Consider the following 27,722-nt stretch of genomic DNA (forward strand, 5'->3'; position numbering starts at 1 on the left):
CTTCTCCCCTGCAGACTCCAAGCCACTTCACTCAAAGGCCACACTGCAACTTTTGCCAGCTCTTGATCCATGTGCTCACCAGGGTTAGCCCTGAAATGGCAAGGGCTCAAAACAGATAGGTCCCTTCTTTCTCTCTCACCTCTTCTCCTGCCCTAACAAACTCTCTAGGTCTTTCCTCCCCTTCTCCTGAGCTCCAGTGGTCCCAGATTAGCAGTCTTTGCTTTTTATAGTTGCTTTTAATAGTTGTAAATTGATCAGTTGTGGGAGAGAGTGCTGCTGGTACCAAGTATTCTGCCGTCTTGATGACATCTCTCCCGGACTGGTTTCTGCCATGATATTTTCTCTTCACTTTTCCTCATTGGTAGCCTTGAACCACAGTAGACTGGCCTATGCAGCTCAGCAAAATATGGAGTCACTTCAAAAGAATAACCACAAACTGGTTTAAAATATTGCATTATTTATTCTTATACGGTTTTATCAAAGAATTTTAAAGACCTCTAAATTTGCATGCAATGGTCATTCCAGTTAAACTTGAAGGACATATCCACCCATGGGAATTATTTCAGAATATTGAGGGTTACAAATATATGCTGCCTTCAAGAGACCCATCTGATCTATGAAGACTCACATAGACTAAGAGTGAAAGGATGGGAAAAGATTTACCATGCAAACAGAAATGAAAAACAAGCTGGAGTGGCTATTCTTATATCTGATAAAATAGACTTTAAACTAAAAACCATAAAAAGAGATAATGAAGGCCACTGCATAATGACAAAAGGATTGATCCATCAAGAAGACATAAAAATCATAAATATATACACACCCAATGTTGGAGCAGCCATATTTATAAAACAAACTCTATTACACCTAAAGAAGGAAATAGACACTAATACCATAATAGCAGGGGACCTGAATACCCACTGTCAATATTGGACAGATCATCTAGGCAAAGAATCAGCAGAGAAATGCAAGATCTAAACAACATACTAGAACAATTGGACTTGGCAGATATCTACAGAACATTCCATCCAACAACCTCAGAATATTCATTCTTCCCATCAGCACATGGCTCATTCTGCAGGATAGATCACATGTTAGGTCACAAATCAAGTCTCAACAAATTCAAAAAAATTAGAATTATCCCATGTATTTTTTCAGACCACAATGGATTAAAATTAGAAATCAGTAACAAATGAAATTCTGGAAACTATACAAACACATGGAAATTAAACAGCATTCTACTTAATGACATATGGGTCCAAGAAGAAATCAAACAGGAAATTAAAAAATTTCTTGAAACTAATGAAAATAATGATACATCATACCAAAACCTGTGGGATACTGAAAAAGCAGTACTAAGGGGGAAATTTATCACATTAAATGCTTACTTCAGAAGAATGGAAAGATGGCAAGTGAACAACCTAACACTTCATTTTAAAGAACTAGAAAAACAAGAACAATCCAAACCCAAAGTTAGCAGACAGAAAGATATCATTAAGATCAGAGCAGAACTTAATGAACTTGAAACCTCCCAAAAATACAAAAGATCAATGAATCAAAAAGGTGGTTTTTTGAAAAGATAAATAAAATTGACAAACCATTAGCACGGCCAACTAAAAAAAGAAGAGAGAAGACCCAAATAATAAATATTAGAAACGAAAAAGGTGATATTACAACTGATACATCTGAAATACAAGGAATCATTCAAAACTACTGTAAACAACTACATGCCAACAAATTTGAAAATATGGAGGAAATGGATAAATTTCTGGACACACACAAGCTCCCAAATGTGAGCCAAGAAGATGCAGAAAATCTGAACAGACCAATAACAATAAAGGAGATTGAAGCTCTTATCAGAAGGCTCCCAACAAAGAAAAGCCCAGGACCAGATGGATTCACAGCAGAATTTTATCAAACATTCAAAGAGGAATTGACACCAATTCTTTACAAACTATTCCAAAAGACTGAAACAGAGGCAAATCTCCGAAACTCATTCTATGAAGCAAGCACCACCCTGATACCAAAACCAGGTAAAGATACAACTAAAAAAGAAAAGTACAGGCCAATATCCTTGATGAATATAGATGCAAAAATCCTCAATAAAATACTAGCTAACAGAATACAGCAACACATACATAAAATTATACACCACGATCAAGAGGGATTCATCCCAGGGATGCAAGGTTGGTTCAACATTTGCAAATCAATAAATGTGATACACCATATTAATGAAATCAAACACAAGGACCATATAATCATCACTATAGATGCTAAAAAAGCATTTAATAAAATTCAACATTCATTCATGACAAAGACCCTCTATAAGTTAGGTATAGATGGAAAGTATCTTAACATAATTAAAGCCATATATGATAAACCCACTGCCAATATCATCTTGAATGGGGAAAAGCTGAAAGCTTTTCCTTTAAGAACAGGAACTAGACAAGGATGTCCACTCTCACCACTCCTATTCAACATAGTGTTGGAAGTACTAGCCAGAACAATCAGAGAAGAGAAGGAAATAAATGGCATCCTGATTGGAAAAGATGAAGTCAAACTATCCCTGTTTGCAGATGACATCATCCTATATATTGAACAGACTAAAGCCTCTACCAAAAAACTCTTGGAGTTGATAAATGATTTCAGCAAAGTAGCAGGATACAAAATCAACACACAAAAATCAGTAGTATTTCTATTCTCCAATAGTGAACATGCGCAAAGAGAAATCAAGAAAGCTTGCCCATTTACAATAGCCACCAAAAAAATAAAGTACTTAGGAATTGAGTTAACCACGGATGTGAAAAATCTCTATAATGAGAATTACAAACCACTGCTGAGAGAAATTAGAGAGGATACTAGAAGATGGAAAGATATTCCATGCTCTTGGATTGGAAGAATCAACATTGTGAAAATGTACATACTACCCAAAGTGATATACAAATTCGATGCAATTCCCATCAAATTTCCAATGATAGTTTACTCAGAAATGGAAAAAAAACTATCCAGACATTTATATGGAATAACAAAAGACCACACATAGCCAAAGCAATGCTGAGCAAAAAAAATAAAGCTGGAAGCATAACACTATCTGACTTTAAACTATACTACAAAGCTATAATAACCAAAACAGCATAGTACTGGCATAAAAGCAGACACACTGATCAATGGAATAGAATAGAGAATCCAGAAATCCACCCACACACCTACAGCCATCTGATCTTTGACAAAGGCACCATGCCTATACACTGGGGAAGAGACTGCCTCTTCAGCAAACAGTGCTGGGATAACTGGATATCAATATGCAGGAGAGTGAAACTAGACCCATACCTCTCACCATATACTAAAATCAACTCAAAATGGATTAAAGAATTAAATATACACCCTGAAACATAAAACTTCTTAAAGAAAACATAGGAGAAACACTTCAGGAAGTAGGACTGGACACAGACTTCATGAATATGACCCCAAAAGCATGGGCAACCAAAGGAAAAATAAACAAAGGGGATTTATGTCAAACTAAAAAGCTTCTGCACAGTAAAGGAAACAATTAACAGAGTTAAAAGACAACCAACAGAGTGGGAGAAAATATTTGCAAAATATACATCTGACAAAGGATTAATATCCAGAATATATAAGGAACTCAAACAACTTTACAAGAAAAGAACAAGCAACCCAATTAAAAAATTGGCAAAAGAGCTAAATAGGCACTTCTCAAAGGAAGATATACAAATGGCCAACAGACATATGAAAAAATGCTCAATATCACTCAGCATTCAGGAAATGCAAATCAAAACCACACTGAGATACCATCTCACCCCAGTTAGGATGGCTAATATACAAAAGACTGTGAATGATAAATGCTGGCGAGGTTGGAAGAAAAAGGAACTCTCATACATTGTTGGTGGGACTGTAAAATGGTGCAGCCTCTATGGAAAATAGTATGGAGGTTCCTCAAACAATTGCAGATAAATCTACCACATGACCCAGCTATCCCACTGCTGGGAATATATCCAGAGGAATAGAATTCATCAAGTCGAAGGTATACCTGTTCTCCAATGTTCATTGCAGCACTCTTTACAATAGCTAAGATTTGGAACCAGCCCAAATGTCCATCATCAGATGAGTGGATACAGAAAATGTGGTATATCTACACAATGGAATACTACTCAGCTATAAAAAAGAATGAAATACTGCCATTTGCAACCACATGGATGGACCTAGTGAGAATTATATTAAGTGAAACAAGTCAGGCACAGAAAGAGATATATCACATGTTCTCACTTATTTGTGGCAGCTAAAAATAAATAAATACACAAACAATGCAGGGGTGGGGAGGGAAGAAGACACATCAATTACAATTACTTGAAGTTGATATGACAAGCAAATAAAAAGGACATTGTTGGGAGGGAGAGGGGAGAGAGAGGTGGGAGGGAGGTTTCAGTAATTAGCCACAATAATCAACCACATTGTTTATTGACAAAATAAAATAAAATTTGGAAGGAAAAAAAAAAAAAGAAACAGTATTTCCCAGCATCTCTTGCAGTAGAAATGGTTGTATTACTAAATTATGGTCAAGGAGATATAAACCAAAGTTTAGAGTGTGGCATCTAGAAAAGCTCTGTAAAAAGGGAACCAACTTGAGGGGACTGTAACCTGTTCTTCTTTTTCTCTTCTCCGATTTCCTGCCTAGTAGAAATAGTGGCTAAAGATGAAGTGGCCATCTTGAGACCTTAAATGATCTTATGTAGAGAAGTCCTGCACTATAAACGGCAGAGCTGAAAGCCTGGATGACCTGGGATCTTTGAAAAAAAAAATAATAATAATACTGACAGTTAATTCTATCTGTATGGATTGATTACAAAAAATAAGGAAGAAAATTAAACCTCACTTTATTTTAAGAGAAACTGTTGTCTCTTTTATTCCTTTCTTCCTGGGTAAGTACCACATAAATGGTTCCTCCTTACAGAAGAATTAATGATATTCATCGTGCAAGTAAAAAAAAGGCTCTTTCTGACAGTTTTGTTTGGTAATTACAAATTTAAATTTTTGTGTTTAATGGTAGAATAAGTATGTAATTTCAAAAACACTGTTGGATAGTTTAAATTTCATCAAACCTAAAAAAAATATATATATGTATGTCTCAGAATTTGCAATTCTCTTTTATCTTTATTAATACCACTTTTTCTCACAACTCACTAGAAAAGATTCTCATGAGAAAAGTCACATAAAAATGATGCTATAAAGAACTATTAAGAGAAACAGGACATTTTGCATGTTATTCAGCCCGTTGTATGATTCTCATTCATTCCACACTACATTTGGACTCTGAGTCTTCATGCAAATCTTTACATACTCTCCAAAAATATGTTTGACTATGTAAACTAAAAGTCCAAATCAGTGAATATTGAGCTTGGTAGATACAGAGTTTGGTAGGAATTTGTGTTATGTGCAAATTAAGAAAGCAGGTAATCATGTTTGACATTAAAACAATACAAAATAAAAGTTTAAAAATAAAGCAATAAACTATTTGGAAACAGAATACTGCTTTAGGATAGGCATTAAATTTATTTAGAATAATGTATGCTAGGTAAGAAATAAAAAATGTTAATTTTATTCTTGGTTTTTTTTTTTCAGGGCAGTGTGAGTTAGTTAATTTGTTGAAATTATTGAAAATACCAATTTAGAGACTAATGGCAATGATCTTCATGTCTATGAATTTAAATATCCTTTTTTTTTTATTACAAGTGTATGATTTCTGTCCACACATTTGGGGAAATGTCTTAAAATGTTTCCCTTCCTAAAAGTAAGGGATATGAGTGAATGATCGGGCAAAATGTTTTCCAGCAACACAAATCTATTGTAGTTATATAAAAGAAAATCCAGAGAAAATTCTGCCTCATTAGCATTACTAAATTATTTATTTGTTCACTGTAGGCAAGAAATCAATAAGATGATTGCGCAGAAATTTAGCAACTAGGAGTTAACAAGAAATATATGAATCTTCTAGATGTCTTGAAGAGTCCTTTTTTTCCAATTCCTTATGCCCAGGTCCCCTCATCTTCTCTCTCATTCAAATTGACAGAAGCAAACTAAAGAGATATGAACTCCATAAAAGTTAACAAATGCCAAGTCAATAAGTATTTCCTGAATAGTATAGAAGATTAAAAACAAAATCTGCAGCCCATGCCTAACATGCTTCAGAATCAGAAGTTTCTGTAAGGAATTCTTCCATGCCATGAAGATTCCTTTCCCCAGCATCCCTACTTGCTCTATTAGAACAACAAGTCTATCCTCATGTTTACATAAATATTTTTAAATAATGCCTATTTAAAATGTCCCCCTTTACATCTTTATTCCACTACAACATTCCTCATAGTATAGTTTGCAGTTTTCTCCAACAGAGTTTTCAGCTTTTTCTCCCGCATAGCATTTTGTCAATGTAACTCTAAAAGTATGGTACCCAGAAGCAGAAGTAATATTTTTGGTATGAACCATTTAATACTATCAACTTTAGACTTTTATTATTGCAACCGGACACAATTCTAGTTTTCGTATAATTTAAGAGTTATTTATGCAACAAACATTTACCAAGTACCTACTCTGCTAGGTTTTAGGCTAGGTCCTGGGTCAAAGTCAAGTAATGCTTACACCCTGTTCTCATACAGCTGCATTACACTATTAACTCATGAAAAGCATATAATTGTCAAAACCCCCAGATCTTCTTCATTTCTATTTCTACAAGCAGATCACTACCTCTGTCCACTGATAGGTAGAGAAATTTACCTCCAATACTGGTGAAGTTCACTATGACTTTAAATCAGTGTTCTTTTTAAGAATGGCAATTTTTAATTCCGCTTCCCCATACTGTATATTGTATTTATTATTCCTTTAAACTTGTCCAAAGATGATTTTTTAAAAAATATTAGTCTTTCATTTTCTTACATGGCTTTTATAAAAATGAGTAGCATAGAGTCAAGGGCAGACACCTATACTGAGCTTTCCACCTCCCTGCTCTCATAAGTCATCCTGCAACACACCCTGGGTAAAATTTTTTTAACCAGATCAGAATTGATCACTTCTATCATTCATGCTACATTTTATCAATTGATTCACAAATTATATCAAGTGCTTCACCAAGTGTAACAAGTGCTTTACTCAAGTTAAGTCATGTTGTGTGCATGTTTTACTGATTTATCCTATTAGCAATACTGTTACAAAAGAATATAAAGTTTATTATGCCCTGTTCACAGTGAATTCATTTTGAAGCCTTGTGATATCACAATTCTCCAAAGTTCTTCTAAGTGCCCCCAATTTTTCACTATTTCATTCTATGATTTTGCTAGGGGTTGAGATTGTTTTCAAGGCTCCTCTCTTTATCCTCTGGAAGTTTAACAATGGCTGTCTACAGTTTTCCATCACTTTTTATTCCCCCCATCCACTCCCCACCAAAATAACAAGAAAATCATGATTCTTTTTATGGAAGCAGAAGCTCACTAATGCCAAATGAAGACACAGGCCTACCATGAGAGCAGAAATGGCTGGGAGGAGTATGCCTCTGCATCTCACACAGCTGAGGTTTTCAAACTTCTTTTAATTCCCATATGGTTTCTTCAAATGAAAACTTAGTGGTAGTCCAATAACTCAAGCACATATGATTGAAGCTTCTCTGGTTGAAGGAAGGGAATAGAGCCCTTTCTTTGACTTTAATGTGCATACAAATCTCACCTGAGGATCCTGTTAAACTGCAGATCCCAAATCTGTAGGTATGTGGTATGGCCCAAGATTTCTGCCTTTCTAACAAACTCCTGTGTGATGCTCATGCTCTGACCTGTGGACCACACTTTGTGTAGCAGGATCCTGGGACCTCTTCACAGGGCTCCCCAGAGATACTTCATGTGGCTGTAGCATTTCTACCTGTTTTATTAAAGTGCCAGATCATTATCCCCTTCTATTGTCTGCACAAACATAACCCCCCCAGAGATGTCTATGTTCTAACCCCTGAAACCTATGAATATGTTAGGTTACATGGCAAAATAGAATTAAGTTTACAGTTGTAATTAATGTTGCTAATCAGCTAATCACAAAATAGGGAGAGTATTCTGAATTACCCAGGTGGATCAAATGTAATCACAAGAAATCTTAAAAATGTAAGAGTGAACCAGAGTCATAAAGAGATGTGATTCTTGAAGAATGGTCACAGAGATAGTGTTGCTGGCTTTGAAGATGGAAGACTGGGGACAGGAAACAAGGAATGTGGACAGCCTTTCAAAGCTAGAAAAAGGCAAGGAAACAGATTTTTCCCCCTAGAACCTCCAAAAAGGAACACAGCCCTGCTGAGATCTTGTTTTTAGCACAGTAAGACTCACATTAAACTTCTACATAACTATAAGATAATAACTTTGTGTTGTTATAAGTCAATAAATTTGTGGTAATTTGTTACAGCAGCAATAGAAAACTAACAAGTCTCTACACCGTCTTTTTCACTGAATAAATGAAGAACCAGCTCTAATGGTCTATATATTATCATGGCTTTCTCTTTAAAAAATGGAAAATACTTTAGTGAAGATTTGTTCCTCTCTGAGCTGCTACTTCATTTTCAAGCTTTGGGTTGTGCAGACACTAAAAGGGATTACATTTTATGTAGTTGTCAGTGGTTTGTTCCTATGACAATATAGTACACTTTCTTGCACTAAATCAGCATCTGAAGTTTTTTAAACAACACTCAAAATTGTTTCGCTGGTTTGAGAACAAGATTTACTATTCAAACTAATTGCCTCAAGTCTGACTGTAAGTGTAATATTTTATTGTGCTTTAGTGTTCAAGTATGTTACCATTACTGCTCTGGAAAAAAATGAAAACCCATAAAATGATTTTTTGTTAGAATTTTCCTCCTTGTGGTATTTAAAGAGAGCTTTGCCACATTTACCACCAAATAAGTTTAAATGTCAGCATAATAACTTTTCCATAATTCCTAAATTAGTTACAATTTTGGTTTGAAGGAACCAGTAAAAGTATTAAAATGGAAAGCTCAGGAGTTAGACAGACCTCTTACATAAAAAATTTTTTTACCACCCAGAATTTGGGGAGTGGGGGAGGTAATGTCAATAAAATTAAAGCATTCTGGAATTTTATTTCTCTAAACAGTTGAAGCTGCATCATGCAATATTTCAGCAGAGGAAATTACCTAAAAATAGATACTCACCATTTGATGGCAAAATCTCTGCAGAGAGCAAGTTATACAATCACTAAAGATTGTCAGTGAAACAACATCACAAAACCTGTGAGTAGGCTTTATCTATTCTAATATAGTGGCTTCTGCTTTATGCATCATTCGATAACTTGTATGTAAAAAATTTGCTTCAAGGTAGCAGCAGGGCTAGTTCTGACATGAGTGTGACAACAAGGTTGTGTCACACTTCCACCTCCCACTAGGAGTACAAATTAGGGGAAAGAGGAGATTGGTATATGAAGGGCATCAAGGGAAGACTTAAAGGAAAAGAAAATCAGGGAAGGTCTCCAGTATAGCAATAAAATAGAACAGATTGAGGAGCATGGGTACCCATCAATCAGGGTTTGAAGTTGCAAGCAACAGAAAACAACACTGATTTCAGGAAAAGGGGATTAATTGAAAAGTTACAGGGTTGCTCACAATTCTCCGAATTGAAGAACAGGTGAAAATGGGGGCAAGAAACCATAGCCAAGCCACAAAACCAATCAGAGAAGTCACCACCGCTTCCACCGCTAAATGCTGGGTGCCGTGGGTTGCTCTGCCATTGCTTTTGAAACCAGACATTGAAAGCCACAGCTGCCTCTAGAAACTCAGTATTGCTGCTGCTTCTGCTGCTACTACCCATCACCAAAGTGAATTTTCTCCAGTGCTTGCTTCTTTGAATCAGTAGCTTTCTATTCCAAGTTTGAAGAGGATGTGTTTGTCTGACTGGTAAAATGAACATCATGTGCTCACATCCTAGATGAAAAGTACCCTGAGAAAGCAACTATCAAGCATTCTCTGCCTCTATTATGCAAAACAGGCTCTGCCTCTCACCAACACTAATTACATGTGGAATTAGAGAAACATAAGAAGGGACTTCAGATGTTGCTCAGCAACCAGCCCCTCAAAAAAGGCAAATATCTATTACAAGCAGCCTTAATTTAATGAAAGGGAGCACAGAATTCAGTTGGTGTTGATTTCATTCAAATAAGTCTCAAATCTTTTGGACTAACAAAAGACAGAAAGCCTCTTTCTACTTTTCCACTGACTACCTCTCAGAGTCTTTACCTGCAGTTCAAGAATATCAGTTGCTACCTTCAAAAATTATACTGATGTGTCAATCCCAGAGATGATTCAGGGTAAAAAAAAATTAATTAAAATATAACAGCAATTATAGACTTACTTATAGATTAGTACTGTGATATTATGATATATATTTTTTGGTTTTCATTAATGGTTCCTGGCTCATAACTCTCATAGCTCTTGTTATTTCCTAAGTGATCAAAACAATAAGCATGGTGCTTGAGGCTTCAGAAGCAAGCCTCAGAAAACAGAGTCTCTCTCTGTGACCTTCTCCTGCTCTCCATTAGCTTGCCTCATTTTCTCCTCAATGCAGGATTCTAATCTTCCCCTACCTTTCTATCACAGAGCTGTCCATAAAGACATTCCCTGACCTACCTTGTCTAATTGTAGGTCATAAGACCCCCATTTCAGAAAAGATCCTTCCCCATACCCATGAGGAAAAACTACTTCACAGAGAAGCTGAAAAGAGTCTAAATAGGCAGGCCTTACTGGGTTTCCCCACTCACTCAGCCTATTAGTATTAGACCAAATCCTTTTTGTCCAATCACATTTCTACATGGTTGTCCATGCTTTACTCATACCTACATAATGAAACTTTCATAAAAACCCAAAAGGATAGCTAAACATGTGGAGGTTCCTGGGGGATGGCACACTTGGGCAGGGTATGGAAACTCCATGTCCCTTTCCCCATACCTCACCATATGCATCACTGCATCTGCATCTTTTGTAATACCCTTTATAATAAACTGGGAAACATAAGTGTTTTTCTGAGTTCTATGAGTCACTCTATCAAACAAATCAAATCCAAGGAGGGGGTCATAGGAACCCTAATTTACACCTGGTCAGTCAGAAGCACAGGTAAAACAAACTAAGACTTTTGATTCACAATACCTTTCAGTAACAACCCTAAATGTAAATGGATTAAACTCCTTATTCAAAAGACAGACAAGACAATTGGATTAAAAAGCTAGACCCAACTATACGCTATCTTTAGGAGACTCCCCTCATCTGTAAAGACACATACAGACTGAGTTCAAAGGGATAGAAAAAGATATACTGCAAAAATGGATATAAAAATGAACAGGAACATCTATTCTTATACCAGATAAAATAGATTTTAAGCCAAAAACTATAAAAAGAGACAAAGAAGGCCACTATATGATGATAAAGTGATCTATCCAGCAAGAAGACATAGAAATCATAAATATATATGCACCCATCATCAGAGCACCAAGATATATAAAGCAAACACTATACAATAACACAACAATAGGGGTGGACATGAACACCCCTCTCTCAGCATGGGGCAGATCATCTAGGCAAAAAAAACCAGAGAAACATAAGATTTAAACTGCACTTTAGACCGATTGGACTTGTCAGACATCTACAGAACATTTCATTCAACAATCACAGATTATTATTCATTCTTCTCATCAGCACATGCATCATTCTCTAGGATATACCACATGTTAGGTAACAAATCAAGTCTCAACAAATTTTTAAAAATTGAAATTATTTCATGTATCTTTTCAGACCACAATGGATTAAAACAAGAAATCAATAATAAGCAAAACACAGGAAACTGTACAAACATATGGAAATTAAACAACATGCTCCTGAACAAGATATGGGTCCAAGAAGAAATCAGACAGGAAATCAAAAAATTTCTCAAAACTAATGAAAATAAAGATACATCATACCAAAACTTGTGGGATGCTGCAAAAGCAGTACTAATAGGGAAGTTTATTGCAATAAACACTTACATCAAAAGAATAGAAAAATGTTAAATAAACAACCTAAGGATATACCTCAAAGAACTAAAATAAACAAGAACAATCCAATTCCCAAATCAGTAGATGGAAAGAAATAATTAAGATTAGAGCAGAAATAAATAAAATAGAAGCCCCCAAAATGATACAAAAGATCAACAAAACAAAAAGTTGGTTATTTGAGAAGATAAATGGAACAGACACACTATTAGCTAGGCTAACTAAAAACAGAAGAGAGAAGACATAAATAAAAATAAAAATGAATAAGGAGACATTACAACCAATACCACAGAAATACAAAGAATCATTAGAGACTATTATCAACAACTAAACACCAACAAATTTGAAAACCTAGAGGAAATAGATAAATTTCTGGACACATAAAACTACCAAGAATGAACCAAGAAGAAACAGAAAACCTGAACAGACCAATAACAAGCAACAAGATTGAAGCAATAATCACAAGTCTCCCAACAAAGAAAAGCTCAGGACTGGATGACTTTACTGCTGAATTCTACCAAACCTTAAAGGAGAAATTAATACCAATTATCTCCAAACAATTCCAAAAAAATTGAAACAGTGATCCCAAACCCATTCTATAAGGCAAGCATCACCCTAATACACAAACCAGAAAAAGATACAACAAAAAAAGACCATAGGCCAATATCTCCGATGAACATAGATGCAGAAATCCCCAATGAAATATTAGCAAATAGAATACAGCAAAACATAAAAAAAATTATGCACCATGATAATGGGATTTACTTCAGGGATACAAGAATGGCCCAACACATGCAAGTCAATAAATGTGATACACAACATCAGCAAAATCAAGGACAAAAACCATATAATTATCTCAATAGACACAGAAAAAGCATTTGGCAAAATTCAAAATCCCTTCATGATAAAGACTCTTAGTGAATTATGTATAGAAGGAAAGTATGTCAACAAAATAAAGCCATATATGACTAACCCACTACCAATAGTATCCTGAATGGGATGAGGAACAAGACAAAGATATCCATTCTTACCACTGCTATTTAATATAGTATTGGAAGTACTAGCCTGAGCAATCAGGTAAAAGAAAGAAATAAAGAGCATCCAGTAGGAAAAGATGAAGTCAAATTGTCCCTGTTTGCAGATGACATGATCCTATGTATAGAAAAGCCTAAAGACTCTACAAAAAAGACTCTTAGAGTTGATAAACAACTTCAGAAATGTTGCAGGATACAAACTCAACATACAAAAATCAGTAGCATGTTTTCCTCCCACAATGAACTAAGAGAAATAGAAATCAAGAAAGCTAGTCCATTTATAATAGTCACCAAAAAAACAAAATACCTAAGAATAAATTTAATCAAGGAGGTGAAAGATCTCTGAAATGAGAACAACAAATCACTGTTGAAAGAAATAAAAGAGGACACTAAAAGATGGAAAGACATTCCATGCTCTTGGATTGGAAGAATCAACACTATGAAATGTCCATACTACCCAAAGCAATCTACAGATTTGATGCAATCCTCATCAAAATACCAATGATGTTCTTCACAGAAATAGAAAAAACAATCCTAACATTCACATGGAACTACAAAAGACCCCAAATAGCCAAAACAATCCTAAGCAAAAGAAAGAAAGAAGGAAGGAAGGGAGGGAGGGAGGCAGGGAGGGAGGGAAGGAGGGAGGAAGGAAGGAAAAAGAAAGAAAAAAAGTTACAGCAATTACAATAATATGTTGATCTTTCAAAAGGAGAGAATAGAACTGAGGTTACCAGAGATGGGAAGGGGGCAGGGGGTAAGGGAGGAATTGGTAAAGGGCCATTAAAAACAATTATATCAACAGATAGTGATATTCAACTCTGCACCCCACAGATATGTACTACTATCTATGTTACAATGAAAAATAAAATAAATTACAAAATTTGTTGGTCCCTGTAAAGATTAATGACTTATTGATGAAGATTTAGAATGATGGGTAGAAAAGAGGTTCTTATTCATTTTCTGATCAGTTCATGTGAAGATTCTTCATAATGTCCAGATGCCATCTCTTCTTGTTCAGGCTACGAATGATCCCTTAGTGTTCTTTATTGTCAAATGTGCTAATTTCATATCTCCCATTGTGATACTGTGCTATTATCACAATGCCCTGTTTCTTCAGAGCCCATTTTTATTAAAACATTGTACATTTTATTAACATTTTTATTAAAGCAGCACTTATCTTCTTTCCTTTGAGTTTCCTAATATCATTTACTTAATGTTGATTACATCATTACTCATATGCTGAATTATTCCTCATGCTGCCGTGGATATTGGCTTACAATGATCCTCTCAAAGGTTGCTAATTTTCTTCATAAAGAAGGATGATGACCAAAACTGCTGTCTTATCCAGAGTATGCAAGAAATGTAAGGAATAATTTATTTATTGGTCACGTTAAATTTACCATTCAGAATTTTATAGCATAAATGTAGAACGATACATTTTATAACAATATTGACTGCACTCCTGTCTTCCACACACCCCATCAAGAGGGACAGGCAAAGGACCCATGGGTGAAAGAAGAAAAGTCCCATTTGCGCAAGGAATGGTGCATCTCTTATCCTTCATGCCTTAAGACCAACCCAAGAGAGAATCTCACTAGCACAGCAAGGGTCTCATAATCCTTTAGGACTGCCTGACACGTGATGAAGAGCTTGAGGAGGGGTTCGAGTGGCCATCCTGGGTGCCAGCGGTGGAGATGGAGAAGCACACAGGGTGAAGGATGCCTGCAATCCCACCCTGCATGAATCTCCAGCTGCATGATGTGCACCCACAAATTGTTTGCTTATATAAATGTTTTGTTTGTTGTTGCCTATTTCATAACTCTGATTTAAATTCCCTAAAGAGAATTATAAGTGTAAGGAGTCCTAGAAGTCATAAATTCTGTATAAATACATTTACTCCAATCTTAGTAAATCTGAGGGCCTTATGTTACTATTTTCATTAGTTCTCTTGATCCCCCATCTTAATACCCTGCTCCTCCTGTTAAGTAACATTTAAAATTCAGCAACTGACTAATATCTTACAATGGTCAATATTTTGACAAATGCCTGTATCGTGCTGCCTCAAGAGCAAATTATTGGTGAAACAAACAGTTGGATCAAATGCAAAAATCAAGAAACACAACCTATTTAGTATTTGCTGAGTAATCTTGCCTGTGGCTAGACAAATACATATGCCAGCTGACATCTGTTTTCATCTATTCTCCTAGATATAAACTGGCATTTGACCTTACATTTTTGCATTGCTATTAACTGCGATCATAGCATCCCATGACAAATTGTACAGAGATCACTGGGAAAAATAATGTCTGCTGGAGACTAGTTAGATCAAAGCATGGGGTGGAGGAGAAGAGACCTATTTATTTTAAGGGTAGAGTTAATGTTTAAAGGTTTTTAAGTTTTTACGTCTATAGAGAAAAAAGTATAATACATTGAATTTTGTTACTTTATGTTATTTATGTTGTCCTTTTTTCTGAAGAACAATATAGTTAATGTTTCATCAGAAATTAATCAGTCTTTTCCAATATGTGATTTAATTTTTTTCTTAAGTAACAGAGTTCTATGTAGCCAAGTGTCATTTCTGATTTAATAATGAAAATAATAAGAAAAATAAAACAGAATTCACTTAACAAAAATCTGGATAGCAAAGATTTTTATTTCATTAAGGGGAGGGTGGATGAGTAGCTATGTGTAGCTCAAACTGTGAAATACCATCTGTAGTTAATTACATGCTTATTTATACGCCATCTACAGATAGTTGAAGTATATGAAGAAAGAATCAGAAGTACTCCCAACAGAAATTACTTTAATTTTTGATACAGGTCAAGCTCTTTATCCTTCAGAAAGTGTTTGTACAGAGAAGTGTCCTAAATTCTTCCAACAGTGCACTTCCTAGCTGCTCCAAGTAATACATCGTGTCCTTGTACATGAGAAAGTGTTTAGTAAAACCAGATGGCCAACTGTTTTCCTGTCCTGAGGAACTTAAAGTTGGCTAGAATACATTTAAGGTCAAAAAAGTTGCAGCTCCTAATGATATGAACAGACACTTGAAAACTTTCGTTCATCCATAATTAGATTATTTCAGTTATTCTCCACCCAACTCATTAAGTCACAGTTTGTTCTCTGAAAAATATTATTCTAACATACATTGAGCTCAAATCTCCATTTGACACTCTGTGAAAGTCTATACAGATGTATACCATCCTTAGAAGCACTAAGAAACCAATGAGGAAATAAAAGTAGATTCTCAACCTATTGTTTAATCAGCTCACCTTTATTACTGGATATTTTTCATGTCACCCTTAAACATACAACTCAGAGAGATCCACTCATGTGCCAGGCCCCAGCTTGACCATAAAATCTATGCACAAAACTAAGCAGATCTTCTGGGCCAGTGCTTCCCGAAAGAATAACCTAGGAATCTTGTTAATATGAAGAGTGAGGCCTAAGGATCTGCATTTCCAATAAGTTCCCAGATGATGCCAATGCTGCTGGACTGTTTTGAATATCATGTTTCCAGAGCTAGACAATGTTCAGAATTCTACTGCTGTCGTTCCCCCCAACTTATCCTATGTATGATCTGTTTCCAGCCCACTTATTCTTTTCCCCATGGCCCATCTTTCATGGGCCCCACTCCAACTCCTCTTCTATCAACTACTGGTGCACCCATGAGGTTGATAGCTCTGTCCATCTCTCCAGCATTCATGTTTCTCATCTCAGATAGGAATCCCTCTTCTGGTCTCTGGCCTCTGGAATCCCTTTCTTCATTTGACATCACATTCAGAACTCCTTATAAGTGAGCCATTGTCTAGATAATGAGTGAGAAGAAAGGCTTAAAGGGGACCCTAAAGTACCAAAGGAAGCATAAGATAGGAACAATGCCTTTGCGAATCTGAAATCCACTTGAGAGAGATCAGATAATTAAGGCTAAAAATCTGTTATGAATGTAAGATAACATGTAGGGCCAGGTGGTCAACCAGTGCATAGGAGCTCAGAGAGAAGAGTATTAATCACAGAGGACTAAAGTAGGGGAGTTTTATGAGAAATACGGGGATAAACTCTACTTTAAAAGTTGTATAGGGATTAGATAGATGAAGTCATGTTTGAATGGCATTCCATAGAGAGGGAATAAAATAACAAATTTGCAAGGGTAGAAAAGTTTAAGCAAAGGATCTGAGGATATTAGTGATTACACCTATCAAAGAAAGACAAAGAATTAACATGAAGTTTCTGAATGCCAAGCTAAAAATATATATCTATAAATATATGTATATATTCATATATTTATAAATATAAAATATAAAAATATAAAATAAAAATTTATATATTTATATAAATAGATAGATAGATGGTGGAAGGAACTAAGGCTATAGGAGGGTGTGAGATGATCAGGGTGATCCTGCTTCCCACTTTGCCTGGGACAGTTCCAGTTTACAACACTGTCCGGCCATAATTAGGTCATGCATTGTTTAACGATGGGGATATGTTCTAAGAAATGAATTGTTAGCTGATTTTGTCATCGTGCAAACTTCATAGAGTACACTTACACACACTTAGATGGTATAGCCTGCTACACATCTAGGTGTATAGCCTATTGTTCCAATCACTGTCTTACATGTGGTATGTCATTGACCAAAACATCATTATATGGCGTGTGACTATATAATTATTAATATCCCCCTTTCAATGTTCAAAGTGATCTGGCTTGAATACTAAATTATATGGTTTCCCTAAATATAATGGAATTGGTATTTCACTCAAATGGATTAGAACAGTGGTGTGCATGCAGCCTGTGGTCCCAAAATGCCTGGTTCACTAAGGGAGGACTGGACAGGCTGCTAAACAAGCATATCTATCTACTTGATTAATACACATGGATCAACTTTTATTGTATTTACACATCATATATCTTGGGTTTACAAAATATAGATCAATTAAATAAGTACCATACCAGCTTATAAATGCAGTTTATTTTATCACTAGAACTTTTCAAAACATAAAGTTCAGAGTTGGAAAATTAATAAAGGGATTTGTGAAAGTGACCATGAATTAGAGTATATTGAGAATGAGTTAAGAAGCCTGTGGTAGCTTGGGAATATGGGGAGGGAGCTGGTTAGGATGTCAACAGGCATGAAAAAATAAGTCAGATGCTAGATACATTTCAGAAGAAGAATTAACAGGGCCTAGAACCTGCCTGGCTGCAAAAGGCCAGAGAGAAAGTGAAGGATGAGTTTGAGTTTTAAGTTTGGATGCCTGAAAGAAATAAGAAATGCAAGAGGGACTGCAGAGAAAGGGGAGTTCAGCAGATGGGCTGATGGCATGGTCTTCAAGTGGACACATCCACTAGGTACCTCAATTAATCTTTCTGACTAGGAGCTGGATCTATTCTTTTCATTTTTCATTTATAAAGGTCATATCTGTATTGTCTGTTACATACCTCTAGATCCAGAGGAAAAAATTCAATGAGAATTAATCCTTACATTTTTGTAGAAATGTCAGATTTCTAGCTTATATTACCAGCTTCAGTTTCATGGAGGTTCAAAACATAGATGTAACTTGACAGACTTTTAAGAATTAAGTGATTATCATCAGGATGATTATTAATTTATGTTTCACACTGTGTGCCCGTAGATATCAAGGCGTTCCCAAATTCAATGGCATATAAGAAAGCAATTTTCATTAAAAACCATAAGTGAAAAAGAAAACTATCGTGATTTACATATAGAAGGATTAACTATGTATTCCTGCTTTACATTTCCCCTTCCTGTTATTTAGCCAGACATAATTGGGGTTTGGTTTGTTGTTGCCTGAGCAAGAAGTATATAAAGGACTGGGTAAAGCGGAGTGTTGCCTCGACTATTGAGGTTTTCTTGAAGCCAGTGCCTTAAATGTATCCTTTTATTCATTTTCCCTACACTGATGGCTCTTGTCAGTGCCCTAAGTACAGACTGTTCAGACATTGAACCTTCTGGTCTACCTTGTCCTTCAGCAAATGTTTCCTCCTGAGTCCTATCAGGGTACCTGACTTTTATATTCAAGTATGCCCTGACCTTTGATGTCCTAGTTTCTAACATCATTTCAAACTAAACCTTTTGTACTCAAGGATGCTTCTGGGCTCCTTGCCATCAGGTAGTTTGATGCTGTTTGCATTTAATCTAAATCTTAATGTTAACTTGTCAAGCACAGAGTAATTTTATAGATGACAAAACTGAGCCGAGATAGATTAGTCAACTAGTCAGAATCATAAAGCAAATTTGTGGCAGATGTAAGACTGGAAATGATATGTCTTCTAGTTCAAAGTTTTATTTATTCATTAGCTGTGGTCCCAGTGCTGAGACAAAATTTAATAATAATTGTATTTTAATCATTAGCATATACATTATCTTATCATTTCTATACTCTTACTAAGGTTCCTGTCTTCTTACTAAACTTCACTTACAAGATACAGCTACTTCATATTCACCTGTAAAATTGAGATAATCCTTAGGTGAAATGTAATAGCTACTGAAGAAATTCACTAAAAACAAATTAAATTCAAGCAACATTGAAGTAACATATTACCAATTTGAAAGGACATGGGGAATCTAAATGATGCTGAGTAGCTATCAAAAAAGTAAATACAGCTCAAATATTTTGTCACCTTAGTAATGTTGCTGGAGAACTATCACCATCAAGGAGAAGTTTCATGGGGTTTTATAAGTTAGATCTTTAGGATTTCATAGGAGCACAGAACTAATTAGTTTGTATAGTACGGATTCAGTACTATTTCAAAAGAATAATTCCACATCCTAAATTGCCAACATTGATGCTCTAACAAGCTGAAAACTCATTTTGCCTACAGGCTTCAATTCCTTTTAACAATAAATTAAACAAACAACAGCAACACAAACACAAAATCCCGTCCCTGATACTTGCTACAAAAAGGCAGGAAAATAAGAGATAAAAATCACAGTAAAATCCCAGCATCTCAAATGTACATCTTGTTCCAGCAACAACCACATGAATTTTGCCCTTCCCCGCTGAAAACCAAAACACTAATTTAAGTGCTTTAAAGCTAACGTGGTTTTTGTGTAAAGCACTTATTGGATGCTTGACATAAAAATAAATCAAGAGATGGTTAAAAAAAAAACAAAAAACATTTTACATGAAAAAGTGATGATTCAGAGTCCTGGTCAATGTATTCTTTTCCTCTACCTTTTCTATTTTCTGTAACAAGTCCCAGAGGACATGAATAGGCATAAAAAATAATAAAAATAAAAATGTGAACACTTGATCTCCAAATCCCTCAGTAGAAATATGTCAATAGAAATGAAAGATTAAAAACCGAGGCTTGTTTAGTTTCTTGGGTACACAGAATGGGCACCTTTTGGCTTAAAACCCTTTGTGTGTGCATCTTCATTAAACTAAATAGGGTTATAAATAACGAGGATTCTTTAAAATAATTAACAATATGAACTTTAATCAGTAGACTTAATAGTTTTGCTTTTTGTTTTTTGCTTTGGGGAGATTGGATACAGACTTCTGAGCTAGTGAAAGGGTAAAAAGACATTTCCCAACATTAGGAATTATTGTGTCTTTCTTGTATGTTTTCTCCATCAATAAGTTATGCTGGCATGGATGATCTTTTTCTCACATTTGTGATCTCTGCACTATTGATGGGTAATGACAAAAAGCCTGGGAAAAGGTCAATCCTCTTTCCTGCACTTCTGAAAATCCCAGGAGGAAAAGTAAAACAATTCACTGAACAACTGTGATGTTCCTGTTTTGATGATAAGGACGTTAAATACAATATTTACAGCAACTTCAGAAAGTAGATATTATTGACGTTTTGTTACCAAAGAAACTACCATGGCTCAGGCAGTGGGCAAATGGTGGAATAAAAATTCAAATCTAAATTTTTCTTATTCCAAAACCCATTTACTCTCCACAGCACTGTACTGCTTCTAGTAACTACAGGTGATCAATTAAATATGTAAATTAGACAATGATTTATTGCATTTACTAAAAAACAAACAAAAAATATATAAGCTCATTTAATTACATTTACTGATATCTAGAGAGAAAATACTTGTATAATTATTTTAACAGTCTGTCCTATGAAAGCACCATAATTATTTTTTTATTAAAATATCACTGAAACACATACAACTAATAAATTTTTCTAAGTAACTTAGAAAAAAAAAAAAAACCCTAAACTATTCCAGACCCCATATTTCTGAAAATGTATTTAATTTTTCTCATTTTCCCCATATTTCCCTACTAGAAGGGAGAATTTGTGGCTAGATAATTTCACAGATGAAGTTCCACAGAACTGTCACAAGATGCAACTTTGAGTTGATTTCTATTAACAGATGTGTTTGCTCCAAGCTTCAATTTTGAAAAAGTTTATAAGGAATGGCTAACTAGAGACTTGAATGCAGCCTGTGGCTAAGGCACAGTGTGTGTTTCTGTGTGACACTAACTACTAGCACACAGAGAGAGCAAAGTCACGTTGGCCTCACTGAAATCAATCTGTCATCAAGGGAACTGATTGGCTCAAATAATCTGTGAACCCTTGATGGCCCCTCCAAAACCCCAAGTGTTTGCTATATGTATTAGTCCCAAATGTAGTCATATATTCAGTTACCAAAAACCTAAGTCAACAAACATAAAAATGTTTTGTTTTGTTTTATTTTTAAAAAAAGCTTTCAAATCTACTTTCAATTCAGAATCACTTACTGATTTGTAGTAAGAGAATGAAAATGTTGGTGGCTCCTTTATCATACTTAGTAGTAATCCACATAACATTTAATGATCAGAGGCTTCTTAAAAAGAGTTATCCACCCCTTTAAAACACTGAAGTTTGCTTTATTTCAGAAAGGAGTGTTTGGCATTAAGTTCACCTCTCTCAAAGCCACATTACTGCTGAGTGAAATAACAAAACTAGATTATTTAAGCATGGCAGCCTGCTAAGCAACACTTTTCTGAGTGGTTATCATAGACTATGCCTCAGGTGGCTATTGTAAGGCCCCAGGCCAAAAGCAAAGTGATTCACAAGAACTGCATAAATCAACTACAAATCATTTTTCTTGGCTTTCATATTGCTATTATAAAATGGAACTAATATAGACTAATAAAGAAAAATCTGCTGTGGGCTGAACTCTTCCTGTGTCTTCTCCTCATATTCACAACAGCTTTTGGTTTGAGATGTAACATGGGATAGAAGCCATATAAAACCATATAAAACTTTCTATCTTAAAAAGGAATCCAGTTTATACCTGGTTGCTGGCTATTTTACCAAGTAAATTATCTGTGAACATCAGGAACATTGTCAAAGTCATCCAAGTGACAGGTGAAACAAAAAGATAATGTGTACAGTTAGGTAAAGAAAGGGAAAGGTATTTTTTATACATTCAGAACAAAAGTATCCATCTCACAATTAGATAAGAAGGTTAAGTTCTGGTTCCCTAGAGTGACAATAGCTAACAATACTATATTGTATACTTCAAGATAGCCAGAAAAGAGGATCTTGAATGTTATAATCACAAAGAAATGATAGATGCTTAGGTGATAGGTATGCTAACTATTATGATTAGATCATTATATAATATATGCATGTATTGAAACAACAAATTGTAATCCATAAACATGTACAATGAAAAAAATAAAATTTAGATTTAAAAAAGGAAAGAAAAGTGTCCACCTCAAGAAATTAGAAAAGTTTAGATTAAAAAGATCAGAGAAAGCTAATCATCAATTTTCAACAGGTATTGTTGAGTTACCTGCTTGGGTAGCTTAGAAGAGTTACTAACGAGCAGCATACAACTGTACATATTGTCAAGGAACCTCACTTCCGTCCAACCTACCTGAAATTTAGTAAATTTCAAGGAAAAAATAAAAATCTTGGTTATATTCTGAAAATAATTTGGTGATAATAATGATAAGCATGATTACATATTATGTGACAGGAACTTGGCATTCATTACCTCGTTAAGTCTGTTTTAGGACAATCTCATTTTAGAGATGAAGAAACAAGAGTTCAGAGATCAAGTAATCCTTTTTCACTTAAATATTATCAGCATGAACACAGAATTTATTTTAATAATTAGCTCATAAATAGTGGTAGGCATGCAGTAAATGTTTGATAAATAACTCTTGATGGTCTGACCAATTCCAAAGCTGAAAGTACTTTTCCCTATGCCATGCTAATTCTCCAGAGATGTGAGCAGATAAGAGAAAGAAAGAAAGATCTACCAAGACATTTTCCAAAGTGGCTGCATCATTTTACAATCCCACCAGCACTGTGGTGAGGGTTCTAATTACTCCACGTTTTCATCCACACTTACGTCTTCTTGAATATACCCATCCTAGTAGTTATAAAGTAATACATCATTGTGATTTGCATTTCCCTAATGAGTAAGGGTGTTAAGCATCTTTTCATGTGCTTGTCATTTGTATTATTTATTCCCATATTCTGATGTGTTGTCCTCACTAATAATTGAAGTGCTCTCTGATAGTGTATTTTTTTCAAGTCAATTTACTTATAAAATGTTTAGCATAGAGTTGCCATATGACCCTGCAATTCCACTCCTGAGTATATACCCAACAGAAATAAAAACATGTCCACACAAAAACTTGTATACTAATGTTCATAGAAACATTACTTGTAATAGCTAAAAAGAGGAAACAACACAAACATTTATCAGTGGATGACTAGATAAACAAACTGTGGTATATTTATATAGTGGAATGTTACTCAGCATTAAAAAATAATGAAGTAGTAATATGTGCTACAACATGGATGGACATTGAAAGCAATATAAAAACCAGATACAAAAGGCCCTGTATAATTTTGTTTGTATGAAATGCCCAGAATACACAAATCTATAGAGATAAAAAGTGAATTCGTGTTTTCTAGGGTTTGAGGGTGAGGAAATAGAAAGTGGATGGTTTTTGGGGTAATAAAACTATTCTGGCGTTAGATATTGATAATGGTTGCCCAGCACAAAAAAGCACTAAATTGTAACCATAAAATGGTTAATATGTCGAATTTTATGTTATGGAAATTTTATCTCAATTAAAAGAAGTAATAAACAAATGAAAGAAAGAAATAACAATCACAATTACATGTTGAACGTTCAGAAAGAGAGTACAGAACTGTAGTTACTAGATGTTGGAAAGGGGTAGAGAGGTTAGGGAGAAATTGGTTAATGCATGCAGAGAATGATTACTTTTTGTAATGATGTATGCACTAATTGCCCTGATTGGATCATCACTCATTGTACACAGGTATTGACATTCAACTCTGTACCTTACAAATATGTACAATCAATTGCGTTTCAATAAAATTTTAAAATAAATAAATAAACTCATTTTCTAGGTGGAAAAAATGAAAACAAGTAAAGAAAGAGACTAAACTAGAGGAAGAGAAACATTTTCACTAGAGAAAATTAAAATATAGAAGACAAGATAGATAGATACAATGGAGAAAATGAGATTATGAAGGCCAAGGTGGAAAGATGTAGAATGGAAAAAGAGATGCATCTATAACTGTTCGCTGTAAAAAAAAAAAAAAAAAATTTTTTAAAGGCATTAGAAAAAGAAGAGATATCTATTGTCTACAAGGGCCCAATGATATCTGAAAGAGGAAGAAAGTACAACCTCAGAAAATAGAAAGAAATGAGCCCCCCAAAGAGGCCAGGATTCTGGAGACTATTAAGAGGTGGCTTCTTAAGTTGCAAAAAAAAGTTTATTGTAAAAGTAGTTGGGAAATAACTCCTTAAGGTTAAGACAGCAATACTAAGCTGTTATAGAATATAAAAATCCTCAGGATTTGAGGGAAGTAAGTCAGGATTATCATAGTAAAGTGCTCCAAGAATTATTAGGTGAGTTTCAGGGTGACCCAGTGCTTTGAAAGCACATGCCAGAATATGGGTGGAATCAGGACTCTAAGGATGTCAGAGCAAAGACGGGGCATACAAAGTGGAGCCAGGCAGGACAAAAGCAGATGGAGTCTGAATTAGATGTCAGTCTGATGGAGGAATATCTCCTGGGTGGAATTATCCAACTCAAGGAATATTACTTGGAAAACATATATTTGACAAGTGGATGCTTTGGTAGTTCCAGAATATAACATTATTAGCATCTACATAGATTTTGGAGGGATAAGGAAGAAATACAAAGAATAATCAAAGGGAAAAACGTCAATTAGATCAAGCATACAGTGCTAGAGAAGGAAAGGAAACAACTTATGAAGCAGTTTAAACTTAAAAATTCAACTGAGCGTCTCTGAGAGTGTAACAGAACAGTAGAGAGAAACGAAACTAGAGACAAATATCCTACAGCTACAGAAAAAAATGTAGGAGAAAATGTTATCGAGATCTGGAACATTTAAAAACTGAGTACAATGTATTCAAGAGCAGACCCCTAAGGGACACAGGTCTCAGAATAATCAAAAAAGAACTTCAGTTCAGAAATCTATTAAGAGTGATTCTCACTTGGGTACTGGGGGGAAAACTTTCCTAGTACCAGGCTTCTCGACTTCGGAAACTCATATGAAAACAGAAGAACAGGTTCAGGGTGGGAAATCCCTGCTCATAAGATTGTGGAACACTATATCTTTAGGTAAAGTCCACATTCATCAAGCTCTGAGGTGCCAGAAGCACAAGACTTGAAGGGGAAAAATAGAAACAAAAAGGGTCGAATATGCAGAAGGAAAAGAAAATCACCTGAAATGTGACCCATGGACAAAAGTCATCAACATCATAATTTCTAAGTTTGGGAAAAAGTACACAGTAGATTGATATATTCTCCTCCCCAGCTCTGGTCATGAGATAGTGCCAAAATTAACTCTTGCTAAGAGAAATCTCAGGCTGTCAAGTTCAGTGGTTATGGATTTGAAAGAATTGAAATATGGACAAGAACCATGGCAAATCTGAACTGAGAAAACTATCTTCATCTAACTTCTTTCTCTTAAACACTATTGAAACTTTGGCAACAATAAATGCAGGGTCTGGGAATGCACTTCTGCTTGGGATCACTGTTCTAGGAGATGGGAATTGGCCCATTTTCCAAGTTGTGTTGGTATGGATTGATTGAATTGTGTCCCCTCAAGTCCATATATTAGAAGCTTAATCCCACTGTAACTGTTAGGGGCAGAAGGCCTACTTTGGTAATTGAAAGGTGGAGCAGCCTTGAAGAGGTAATTAGATTGTAGGACCAAGATGTAATAAATGAATTAATAATGGTGGTCAGGGGTGTGGTTCTGAGGGCTTTAAAAGGAGAGTGCATGAGGAGCTATCTCCCTCTCTCTGCTCTGCCATTTTTGCAATGTGTTACCCTGCATCACAGAAGTCATCACCAAAGGAAGCTTTCACCAGATGTGTTCCCTGGACTTTGGACTTCCCAGCCTCAGAAACTGTAAGCAATAAATTTTCTTTTCTTACAAAGTACTCAGTTCCATGTATTCTGTTATAAGCAACAGAAACAGACTAATACAGAAAATTGGTACCAAAGAAGTGGAGTGTAGTTTATAACTAATCCTTGAAAATGTTGAAGTGGCTTTGGAATTGGGTGTTGAGGAGAGGCTGGAAGATTTGTAGGAACAGGCTAAAAAAAGCACAGATGCTGGTGAAAGTTTAGAAGACAAGAAAACCAGGAAAAGTTTGGAATGTTTTAGAGACTGATTGAATGGTGGTGACCAGAATACTCATGGAAATATGGACTGTAAAGACCATTCTAAGGAGGTCTCAGAAATAAGAAAGATTTTATTGGAAATGGGAAAAGATCACCCTCACTATGAACTGGCAAGGAACTTGGCTGCATTCTGTTCCTGCACAAAAGATTTATGGAATGCAGAACTTCAAGGTGCTGACCCAGGGTATTTGTTAGAAGAAGTTTCTAAGTATCAAAGCATTAAGGAAGCTTCATGGCTACTTGTAACAGCCTGAGTTATGGTGGCAAAGGCATGATGTAAAGCCAAAATTTAAAAGGAGAACAGAGCACAAAGATTTGGAAAATTTGCAGCCTGGTCATGTGGTAGAGAATGAGAGAGCATTTTCAGGAGAAAAATGCAATGGCACAGCCCAGCAATAATTTGCTAAGGAGATAAGTACAGAAGAAAAAAGGGATTATGAAGAAAAAAGAAAAAAGACTTTGAAGGCATTTCAGAGATTTTCTGCATCTTCCATTACAGGCCCAGACGCACCCTCCTTGGGCTCACTGCCCAGAGCTACCTTGTCAGGATGCTGCTCCCCACACCAGGGCCCCAGCTGCTTTGGTTACTCCAGATGTGGCTAAATTGGCCCCAGATGTGGCCTGGACACATAGTTTTGAAAGACGCAAGACAGAAGCCTTGGTGGTGTCCACGTGGTGTTAAGTTTGCAGGCTCACAGAATGCCAGAGTTGTGAAGGCTTGGGAGCCTCCACCCTGATTTCAAAGGATGTAAGGAAAAACCTGTGGGCCCAGGAAGAGATCTGTCACAGGGGCGGATTCACCACAAATAGCCTTCACTAGAGCAAAGCTGAGCAGAAATGTGGGGTCAGAGTTGCAGCAGAAAAACCCCAACAGTGCCATGCCTAGAAAAGCTATGAGAGTAGGACCACCATAGAGAATCCAGATCTGTTGAGTTACCAGAGTGGAAC

Source organism: Cynocephalus volans, chromosome 5, assembly GCF_027409185.1.
Source record: "Cynocephalus volans isolate mCynVol1 chromosome 5, mCynVol1.pri, whole genome shotgun sequence".
In the NCBI taxonomy this organism is placed as follows: Eukaryota; Metazoa; Chordata; class Mammalia; order Dermoptera; family Cynocephalidae; genus Cynocephalus; species Cynocephalus volans.